This window comes from Pectinophora gossypiella, chromosome Z (assembly GCF_024362695.1).
Source record: "Pectinophora gossypiella chromosome Z, ilPecGoss1.1, whole genome shotgun sequence".
NCBI classification, from domain to species: Eukaryota; Metazoa; Arthropoda; class Insecta; order Lepidoptera; family Gelechiidae; genus Pectinophora; species Pectinophora gossypiella.
This window is the reverse complement of record NC_065433.1, coordinates 1,725,877-1,738,256: the sequence shown is the minus strand read 5'-3', so window position 1 is coordinate 1,738,256 and position 12,380 is coordinate 1,725,877. Positions and strand designations below refer to the sequence as shown.

Genomic DNA, 12,380 nt, shown 5'->3' with positions numbered 1-12,380 from the left:
TAATATAGCGTCACGCCTGTATCCCAGTAGGGGTGGGCAGATGTATATAGTATATCGTCGCGTGTGAAAACTACGCATGCGCGTTTTCGGAAAATCACACTCCAACGAAACCTCGATTCAATAAGGTCGTTTACTAGGTTCAAGATAAATTATGAATTTCTGTTTACTAAATAAAGACAGATCTAAAATTGACGAATAACATTTTCTTTTTACCGACTTCAAAAAAGGAGGAGGTTCTCAATTCGACCGTATATTTTTTTTTTTTTTTTTTTTTTTTATGTTTGTTCGGGCATATCTTCGTCGTATATGAACCGATTTTGATAATTCTTTTTTTGTTTGAAAGGAGATATACCCAAGGGGGTCCCATGTCAAGGAAGTCAGGATCTGATGATGGAAGACCAGAGAAATCGAGGGGAATTTTCAAAAATCGTAGGAGCGACTAGTGCGTTTGTAAAGTCATATTGATCGGATCGATCTTTAGGCTTCGGGAAAACTTCCCGACCTTCGAAAACTGGTCAGCATCAGGGAGATACCCTATGGCCTGGCAAAACTATACAACCTGGAGCAATTTTTCTTTCACGAAACGTATTTAAATCTTGATCAAATTCAATCGCCGGTGCAAAAAAACAAAATGGCGGAAAAAAAAGATGGCCGCCATACAAAATTTTGTCGATTTTGGAAGAAGCCCGTTTGGGTAAAAATAATGTATGGGGCGCTTACTCAAAACGTCATGTAGAGTACGGAAATACTTTCTGGTCACCAAAAACTGGTCCGCATCAGAGAGATACTCTACGGCCTGGCAAAACTATCGCACGTGAACCAATATTTCTTTCAGAGCACTTATTTAAATCTTGGTCAAATTCCATAGCGCGTAAAAAAAAAACAAAATGGCGGAAAAACAAGATGGCCGCCATACACAATTTTGTTTTTTCAGAAAATGTCTCGGGATATAAAATATATATCGGGGTTGTGATCGGATCGTCATGTTAAGTATGGAAATACTTCCCGATTTTCGAAAACTGCTCCGCATCAGGGTGACACCCTATGGCCTGGCGAAACTATCACACCTGAACCAGTTTTTCTTTCACGAAACCTATTTAAATCTTAGTCGAATTTAATGGCCGGTGAAAAAAATACAAAATGGCGAAAAAACAAGATGGCCGCCATACAAAATTTTGTTTTTCCAGAAAATGTCTTGGGGGTAAAAATGATGTATAGGGGTGTGATCGGAACGTCATCTTTGAAAACTGCTCCCAATCAGGGAGACATCCTACGGTCTGGCAAACCTATTGCACCTGGATTTTGTTTGTTTCCACGACACCCATTTAAATCTTGGTCAAATTCTGTCGCCGGTGAAAAAAAACAAAATGGCGGAAAAACAAGATGGCCGCCATACGAAGAGGGACAGTTTCGAATAAACAGGACACGCGAGCTGCTTTAGCAGCGAGCGAACCACGCGAAATCTACTGTATCTATATGTATGCGTGAGTGTGTATGATAGCAGCTTCCACTGACAACCACATGTGTGTATGTACACATACACATGTGTGTGTGTGTGTGTGTGTGTGTGTGCGTGTGTCTGTGTGTGTGCGTGTATCTGTGTGTGTGCGTGTGTACGTGCGCGTGTGCTCGTGTGCGTTAGCGCGTGTGTGAGTGTGTGTGTGTAAACATGTTCATCAATAATAATTGGGATCACTACTAATAATATATTATATTATTATATATGAATATAAATCAGAAAATCTGTCTGTCTGCATCCTTGCTCGGTCTAACCATCACTTAAAATCGTAAAATAAAATAAAATTTTTAACAAAAAAAAAACCGACTTCAAACGCAAAACTAAAAAGCAATAAATAAATTTACTTCGCACAAAGTAATTAGTACGTATTTTCAATTAGTTAATTAATTTATAATTCTGAAGTCGGTGCCAAGTAAATGCTACAACAACCCTACTACAACATCAAATTACTATGTACACACAATATTGTTTAATACCTATATCAAAGCAATTACAAAACAATGTCAAACAAAAAATTACAAAACAATCAGTATTGAAAAATATATGAATCGGTACTTCGTTGTAGCATTTCCTTGGCACCGGCTTCAGAATTATAAATTAATTAACTAATTGAAAATACGTACTAATTACTTTGTGCGAAGTAAATTTATTTATTGCTTTTTAGTTTTGCGTTTGAAGTCGGTTTTTTTTTTTGTTAAAAATTTTATTTTTCTCTATTTAACTTATTCATGAATTTTAATCAAGAAAGACTTAGTAAAAAGTCAGATATTTTATCACGTTTTCCTATGACGTCCCAGGTTACTTTTTCATACAAATTCCATTGAAGTTTCGGGTTTTGACGTTTAGTATAAAGTAACTGATTTGACTAGTTGGAAGTTAGCCTATTCAATTAACTTTATTCCGGGTAAAAATTAAGACTACATTTTTTTTGCCTGGATTTTTTAACATTGCGGATTGCGAGGTTTTGTTAACAAGCTTAGGAGGTTTTCATTATAAGCCGACAAAATTTTTTACGACATGCTATAGAAGATAAACAGCTGAACGATATCTACGTTCGTTATCCGCTCCCCAGCATAGATGCGTAATAAGGGCAACACAGTTTTATAGCTTGCCCTATATCGAGATCCATCGCTTTTAACAATCGCGTGCGCATGAAGTTCGTCTATTTATTTGAATGATGTAACTCCAAATTGACCTATATGTCGACGTAAATGCTCTTCTGCAAGATAAGTGAATACACACTTTGGTGTGAATTGAGATTTTACTTAGGAATTATTAGGAGGGAAATAGAAACCTCGTTTTCACTAGAGTTTACCACCTGTCTCTAACATACAAATCTTCAGGCTGCGTTTTTTTATATAAAAAATAGAAAAAACAAAGAATATGTATTTTAACGTGTTAAGGTCCATATTTTTTTAAAATCCTAACCCCTTTATTTGACTATATTAATTATTGTGTCTGTAAATCTGGACCCCAGATGGATAAAACTTTAAACATAAAAAAAATGAAATTAAAAAAATGTATTTTACTACTATTAGTTTTTCTTATTTCTTAATCATCTTGTAGCTACACTCTTTTGAACACCTTGTAAATACATCTTAGTAATATATATATAGTAATATTCTTGTAACTTGTGGCACTGTCCACTCCGATAGGGAGAACAGGCGTGAAGTGCGTCTGTATTCGACTAGTCGACACCATAGGGCCGTTCGCATCGATTTATCGATTGCTATTAAGTTTTTATATCCGTTGTGTGTATACGCGTGGCATCTGGACCAATGTGCCCAATTTATTAAGTGCGGTTGGTTGCCTCAGATCAGCTAGACATAGATATACATGACAATACGCATGTAACATGAAAAAAAGAAAAAAACAAGCTTACGACTATCTTCTTCTATCGTGTGGGTTGTGAGGTGAATTACCAACCTCATCAACCCTGGTATCAGGGTTATTATTGAGCCGCCAACTGCCCCTGACATGGTTCATGTAACGACTACTTACTTACATCAGTAAGTAGTAACCGGGACCAACGGCTTAACGTGCCTTCCGAAGCACGGATCATCTTACTTTTTGGACAATCAGGTGATCGCCCTGTAATGTCCTAACGAAACTAGGAATCACAAAGTGATTTTTGTGATATGTCCCCACCGGGGTTCGAACTCGGGACCTCCGGATCGTGAGCCAACGCCCAACCACTGGACCGCCGAGGTACACGACTATATCCCAATTGGAGTAGTCAGAAGTACATCCATCGCAAGATGAACTAAGTACCCACGCCTCACTGAGCTTTCTGTTTGACCAACGTGATAGGTAGTGAGGTGAGCCGTGTCGCCGTATACAGGGTGTTAGTGACATCGTAACGAATACTAAGGGGGATGATTCAGACCATAATTCTGAGTTAATATGAAGTGGAATTATCCGTCGGAAAATTCATGAAAAATTTTGTGTTTTTATTTTTTCAGTTCCATACTTTTGCGACGGAAAATTCCACTTGATATTAAATCAGAATCATGGCCTGAATCATCCCTCAAAGTTTTTGTTACGATCTCACTAACACCCTGTATTATGGTCGAGCCAACTGCGTTAGTGAAAACTGCACTTAAGACACACACACACACACTAATTAAAGTAACCAAAAATGCATGTGTATAATGGTATAATAAATAACCGAATGAATGTCCAAAAAGACTATTAACTAAAAAGCTTTTACTTTTATCGAATCGAAAACGAGTCTGGCTCACGTCTGGCATAATTTTTGGCACATTCTGTTTGCCCGACATTTTGTAAAACGATAGTCACATTTGACGAGAAGTTTGGCAGAACTTTGCTGCCAGACTTTGTATGCATGTAGTTACTTTATTGGAGACCGATGCCGATCCAAATGGGCAGCTGAAATCAAAAAAAGAATTGTAGCATCATCTCTTTATTTTATCCCAATTTCACTGGATTTGAATACCCAATCTTTGTCCGGCCAAATAGTTAATGCCATCTGCGGCAAATCTACAATAAGTCACGTCAAAAAAAAAGGAAAACCCAATCTGCAGATATTGACAGTTCTAACATTTTTCAAAAGAAATTGGCGGCTGGAGGACTAAAAAAAGAGCCACATTGAATCACTTCAATGTGGCTCGTATATAATTTTTTGGTAGAAAAATGCTATTATAAAATTAATGATTACCTCTCAGACTGTACCACAATTTAAATTGAATGTATAATATACCTGCTGTATTGGTCTAATTGAAAATTTAATTGTTTTGATTGTATAATTATAGTTTTAAGTCTAAATATTTGTACGCCAACATGGCAAGATGTGGAGATACTTTATTAACTGTACCTACTCTTACCAACTTAATGTACCCATATCTACAAATAAATGTCTGATTCTGATTCTGATTCATCTAAAAAAGTCATGTGTTGACATTGCGCGCTTATTTTTATTATATGCGCAAATGACAAAAAGCAATATTGTTTTTTACATGAATTACTTCGATGTAGTCTTTTAAACCCCGCTGATCTTCTAAGTCGAATGGAAAACATAAAATACAGAAACTTAGTAAATATTTTTTATGGAAATGTATATTTAATCGATCATTTAAAGAAAATAAACAGCCTATATACGTTCCACTGCTGGGCACAGGCCTCCCCTCAATCAGCCGGAGGGGGTATGGACCATACTCCACCACGCTGCTCCACTGCGGGTTGGTGGAGGTTTTTTTACGGCTAATAGCCGAGACCAACGGCTTAACGTGCCTTCCGAAGCACGGAAACATCTTACATTATTGGTTGGTTGGTTGGTTTTTATTGGTTTTATGTAAAGAAAATACATTATTATTTTACCTCTTGTGGCACAAATAAAATGAAGCTGCAGAAAGAATGATAAATGAGAAAAATACTAATTTATTTACGTTTTACACTGAATCCGCTATCTACGCCATCTAGGTAACGGATAAGAACTAGATTAGGGTCGCTACACCCTTAAATGAACAGTGGACATTAAAAAACGGTTAATACCGAATCGTTTACGTCCAGTTAACATTGCTATTCAAAGCGGAAGCTAACGAAAGTCAACAACCCAATTCTCCGTCTAGTCGGGCCGACTATAAATACTATGTATAAAACAATTCGCCGGTAACGCAACAGACGAACGCATCAACGCGCGCCCTGCCAAAACAATACCTCATCCAGACCGATTGCGCTTGAATTATGGTCACCGTACTTTGAAATGTCACAATACAAATAGAATGCTGAAAATAATGTAAGACATTATAAAGGCCTTGACAGACGGACGGACGGACAAGAAAGTGATCCTATAAGGGTTACGTTTTTCCTTTTGAAGTTCGGAACCCTAAAAACTTAAACGGTGTACAATGTCCCATCATCCGGACTCTATACAAAAATCTCATTCTTACCGTGTGCCGCGTTACGCGTAAGTGCGAACGAGACAGATAGTCCGCGCTCTCCCTCTTACTCCTTAGCGGCTTACAGCCAGTTAAGACTAAAGTAACACCCAGAAAGTGCAGAGTTCGGCAACGGTTACGAATTGATGCGGGGCTGAAAGCAGTTGTTTTTTTATTGTGAATACATACATACATAAACTCACGCCCGTAATCCGTAAGTAGGGAGGGCAGAGCCACAAGGAATCAAAGACAGTTTGCAGCTGTCTTGGTTTGGTGACAGGGGATTTTACGTCACGCCCGGGAAGATAAGCAGCTGAGCGTGTTTTGTTTTTTATTCGCTCCAGTCCACGGCAATAGTCCAAGCATAGAAGCTTTACTTCAATCCCAATCGGAGTAGTCAGATGTATATCGCAAGATGAACTAAGTACCCACACCTCACATAGGTTTTACTGTAAGACTAACCAAAAAAGGAGCAGAAAAAAGTAGAAGTTACAAGCTTTAATTGGTATAGGAATGATAATAAGAAAAACTAATTTGTCAACAACTGACTTTTTTAGTAGTAAGCGCGAGTACTTAGTTAAGAGTCTTTTTGTATATTTTTTTTATTTTGGTGCAATAAAGTGTATTTGTATTGTATTGTAGTACACTTGAGTACGGTCACGAGCATTAATATGTATACACTTTGGTACCATGTCACATTAACTTTTTTGACAAATTGAAATGTAAGTCTCACTAAATGTCAAATATGTTAGTGCGACAGAGTCCTAAAGTGGGTACATTATATTGCTCATGACCAGTCACCCGTTTGTGACATTTCAGAGCACACGAACTGCTAAATCGGTAGAAGCGATTAAGTCACTGATAACAATGTGATAGCAAAATGGAATTGCTCGTTGAATTGTTTCTCATTGTAACAAAAACGGCCTCTGTGGCTCACGATCCGAAAGCCCTGGGTTTGAATCCCGATGGGGACATATCACAAAAATTACTTTATGATCCCTAGTTCAGTTAGGACATTACAGGCTGAAAGTAAGATTATCCGCACTTCGGAAGCCTCCGGTTACTACTTACTGATGTAACTGTGTAATCGTTACATGAGCCAGAGGCCTTTGGCGGCTCAATAGTAACCCTGACACCAGGGTTGATGAGGTTGGTAATTCATCACACAACCCACACGATAGAAGAAGATTGTAACAAATATGTTACGGTAAAGTTCTAAACAATATCAGACATTTTGTACCATGTCTGTTGACATGTAAAATGTGGAGGCCAGTTGAACAGAAATATGTAAAATTATTTCAAAGCAATACGATTAATATAATAATAAAAAGGTTTATTTCTCCATTTAAAACAAAAAAATTCTTAGTACGCTAACATTGTGATATAATACAAGTGTAAAAGGTGGTGCTTGTAAAAGGATTTCCCTTGTACTACAGGTCACCAGGCCCCAACCCTTGCTAATTATTTAATCTATTTTAATGCGTTACTGAGTAGCTAGAAATATTAGAGAAATGTATATTATATAATCCAAAAAATATATTAAAAAACTGAAATAAAAGAAAAAAATAAGAAAAGGATAAACTGACAGGGACCTTCGAGATACGCAAGTGTGTGTGTGTTCTTATGTGCTATTATTGTTGGTACCCAACGTATAGCCGTCACCCGCCATCCACTTCTAGAACAGGCAACAAGGCAACGACATTGGTTTAAGCTTGTGCTGGATTCGAACCTGCGACCTCAAAGTGAGAGGCAAGTGATTTACCAACTGGGCTACCACGGCTCCACATGGAATTCACGAATTAAACAACTAAATGGATATAGAACCCGTTACTAGTTAAAAATCTTGGAGTTTAACATCTGCCGATCCCCCATTGACTTAATTGTGGCGTGTTCTAAATTTTAGATGGCTTGTTGCTAATGCTAAGGTCTCATTTACGGAGGCGCAGGACTTTGATCGGTGCGTGGGCATATCAACGCATTTGCGTGAACGCTCTTATATATCGCCGTATGTTTGTATTCGCCGCGCGACACGCCGCTGCGCTTTTCCTTAAACGAGGTCTAAATGAAACGCTAACTTGAGTCGTCCGAGACTGATATTTAGTTAGGATATAGTTAGATTAGTTCATGCTCTGATTTGTGTAGCTGACATAATTAATTTACAATATGGTTAGCGATAATGTACTTGTATCTCGTTCTATACTATGGATGTTAGTGTTTTTATCTTCAACGTTACGTTACAAAGATAAAAAGCCTTCAATAACAAAGTCTAGAATTGTAGATCCTCTGTCATTGACCGCCCCACATACGCGCTTCGGAATGATGTATCGCTGAATGACAGAACGCGGCGTAATTTTAGATCTGGACGAAAATTTGTCGAGGTCGCCTCGGAGACAGCGGGTTTGGTTACGTCATCGTGCCGCGAGATTTTTAAGTTTAGCGTATGGTGACGTAAGCGGGTTGCAATGGAAGTTTATCATCCGATTAGAAGTGAGCCGAGCCGGTGCTGTTATTTGCGTCCTCTTAAATGCGCGCGCACTTTCTGTAGTAGATTCTACTATAGGCCGTTCAGTGTTACGTGTTGAACGAAAAATGACAACCGGTGTATTTATACGCCGAGTTTTACGAGTAGTTTCGTAATGTAAACTTAGAATTGCCGATAATTGATATCACGTAGTTTCCAGGATTTGTGCCGGGTTAATGGCCCCCAATTACATGGGAATTAAACGTAGCTGGCGAAGAGTTAGGTGTATAGACTATACACCTCTGACTACCCCTTAAAAATAATATAAAAACAATAATATTGCTACTTGACATTGTCAATGTGCCCTTCCTTTTACACCCATGCAAAATGTGAAAATGCGAGATTCCATATTGTAGATTTTGTAGTTTATGAAGATTTTTTAGAATTTGTTGTATGTTTTTGTACCATTTAGTACAGGCAACGTAATTTATTGTATGATAGACTGTGGTCATTATTTCCGGTGAGATAACAAATTTAGTCTCCCACCATTTTAAAATGACCTATTACATAAACAAAATACCGTTGCTTCGGAAGGTTAATTAAGCCGTACGTCCCGGCTGCTTGGCGAAAACACCTCCACCAACCCTCAGTGGAGAAAAATAATATATACTTTGCCCGGCAGTGGAACATAGGTATGGGTAGTTGTTATGTTATTATTATTAATTTTCTTCTCCTCAGCCATAACACCTTGCGAAATGACGTAAATTCAAAAATGTTACATTGACCTTCAACAAGTTTATCCATGATAATTACGTTGAATAAATGATTCTGATTTCTGAATAAACAGCCTTTATTTATACGGCCTAATGTTGGATACAGAATAGAAGCTCCCCTTTTATGGCTTTTATATAATAGAATAGAAATTGTTTATTGTCTCTTCTTCTATCGTGTGGGTTGTAAGGCGAATTACCAACCTCATCAACCCTGGGATCAGGGTTATTATTGAGCCGCCAAAAGCCCCTGACATGGCTCATGTAACAACTACTTACTTATTATAAAGACGCCACACACAAAAAGTCAAGACAATAAAATCGCTTATAATTTTCACAGAACAATTACTTAAAAGCGTAGAGGATGTTCGTTGGGATGGGATGATCATAAGGTGGTGGTGAAAGCATTGAGATAAAAGGGCCTCACTCAGCAGGCGTGAACCTTTTTTATACGTGACTTATTGTAGATTTGCCGCAGATGGCATTAACTACATGGCCGGACAAATGGGGAGCACTGAAGGCTCTCACCCGGTACAACGTTTAAGGTGTGAACCATGACGCTGGTATTATGTGGACCCTGCTGGTAACTTTACCGGCCACTCCACCTCGCTGCTCTAATGATCAAAGAATAAACAAACAAATAAAGACAGATCTAGAACTAACGAAAAATATTTTCTTTTTCTATTTAACTTATTTAATAAAGAAAAAACGTAATAATAAGTCCGACATTTTATCACGTTTTTCTATGACGTCACAGTTTGCTTTTTCATACAAATTCGATAGTATATTTGTGTTTAGATGTTTAGTAAAAAGTAACTGATTTGACTAGTTGGAAACTAGCCTATTCTTTGTTGCTTAGAGGGCGCCATTTTGAATTTAATGTCACGTCAAATAGCCAATCAGCGGACAATCAAGAAATGTGTAACGATGCCTCGTTTGTTGAATTATGATTGGTGAGAAGGCTAATCTATTTTATTTTTATGTTCTGGGGGCTTAAAATAGCCACATTGAAGCAATTCATATAAGAAAGCGATATTGCTATTTGACATTTTTTTGCATTGCGCACTTACTTTTATATGCGCAAATGTCAAATTGCAATATTGCTTTTTTAGGGAATTGCTTCGATGTGGCCATTTTTACCGCCCTGTTCTGTGTAAAATATAAACTGTTACAGAAAGAAAGACAAAGTAGCCTAAAATCATAACCCTTCTTTTGACGCTGCCTCACAATAATAATTTACAGCAAGTGTCAGGGCTCGTGTTAAAGCGATTGTATGAAATAATGCGATTACAGTTTGAGGGTCACTGTCATGTATCGACAATGGCCTTAGTGTCATATTGCCAAAGCGAATAATAAATAGATAATTCTGTTAAATATAATTATTATTGTTTTTGCCACAGCGAATATGTACAAACTATTTTTTTTAAATAGGTGTTTATGCTTTTATATTTTCTGTTAAAAGCAATATATGGCTAACCCGCAGTGGAAAAGCGTGTTGGAGTACCTATGTTCGTTCATCACATCACTAATTTAAGAGCCACACTCTTGTCTATGTAGGGTTCTCCATGCTACTTTTTAGGGAAAAATAGGGCAGTGGTTTCTCTCTTACCTTCCGCCCTGCAGTACTCTGTCTGACGCGAGTGGGATGGCGCCCAGAGTAGTCTATTTCAAAGCCTAATTAGGACTCCTGTGCTCCGCCTCTGAATAGTAATGACAGTACCCTATGTTCTTTAGCCTTCCAGAAATTTGAGGGCAGGCCTATGCTTGACAGTGGCAGAGAATAAAGAACAACACTACTTATAGAACGGTAACACTCCTCCCCGCACCAATTTGTATCAGGTCAACCTCACCCCCTCTGGGTCTTACTTTAGTCTTAAATGGCTGTAAGCCGCTAAGAGGTAAGAGGAGGAGCGCGGAATGTCTGTTTCGCTCGCACTTATGCGTTAGAGGGAAATAAGAAAAACGTAAGAAAGAGATGTTTTGTATGTAGTGTCCGGGGTGTAGTTACACCCAGCTGTGAGCATAATATGAGCAATTCATACATGGAAAGGATGGCTGAATATTTTCAACCGGATGAAAAGCATCCGAATTATAGTGTATGTAGCATGCGTATCTCCAAACAAACATCAACTATTCTGTTTGTATTTATATAGAAAATAACAGCGCAGTATTATTTTTTGCATGGCGAATGCTTATATTAGTGAACTGCCTTGCGAATGTCCTGCGAATGTATTACTAGCGGCTCAATCCGGCTACGCGTATGTACAATTTTACCCTAGCGTAAAATAAAGAGTAATACCGCGTATAGAACAGTAACTCTCCGCCCCGCACCAATTTGTATCGGGTGCCGAGCTAGATTTACCTCACCCCCTCTGAGTCTAAATGTCCGTAAGCCGTTAAGGAGTAAGGGAGCGCGCGCGGACTATCTGCCTCCCTCGCACTTACACAGTAAGCATGCTGTATGAATGAGATTTTTGTACGGAGTATCCGGGGTGTGATGACTCGGAGAAGATATAGTTACCATCATATAGGATCTCGCTAAAAGTGGTTTTAGTCAATGTAATAAATGACGGTTGTCATTCGAGTAATATTTTATGCCTGACTGTGATCACCCATTAAATAACTTCCTTCTTTTTTGAAGTCGGTTACAAAATAGCGATTTAAAACCTAGTAGGGCCATAGAATAAGGAATAATACTACGTATAGAACGGCAACTCTCCGCTCATTTACCTCACCCCCCTCGAACATAGTTTAGACTTAATTCGTATGGCGCCAGAGGTAACACACAGATGCGCGTGTATGATAACGTCAAATGTGTGGTGTCTGTGTAAAACGAGGTTGTTTGTATGAAGTGTCCGGGGTGTGGTAGGGCTATAAAACGATGAAATATGATACTAGTCGACAGACGTACCTATATCTCGTAGTTGTGAATGAGCCAAAGTAATAGTCTCGAACGAACGAATTCTACAAATAACGAAAGTATGACGAATGTAAAAGGAATTTGCGGAGACTAAGCGACTGGACAAGAATGAATTTTGACGTTGTGTTAGCAAACTCTACAATAAACATAAATATTAGTAACATACCCAGTTTTAATCAGTAAATATTACCACAAATATCACTCTTATTACGAATACCAAATATTATTACTACAAATTATAATAAGAAATATTAATAAAATCGAATACAGCAACTAGTCTTTCAGTTTTCGCTTCTCTCGACAAAATCCGTCT

The 12,380-nt window shown here is 38.1% G+C and overlaps 1 protein-coding gene across 10 annotated transcripts in view; it reads left to right on the top strand.

Moving 5' to 3' along the window:
- The window catches only part of LOC126380075 (protein phosphatase 1 regulatory subunit 12A-like), a 101,797-nt gene that overhangs the window by 12,130 nt on the left and 77,287 nt on the right, over positions 1 to 12,380 (top strand). The gene's annotated exons all lie outside the window — the stretch shown is intronic.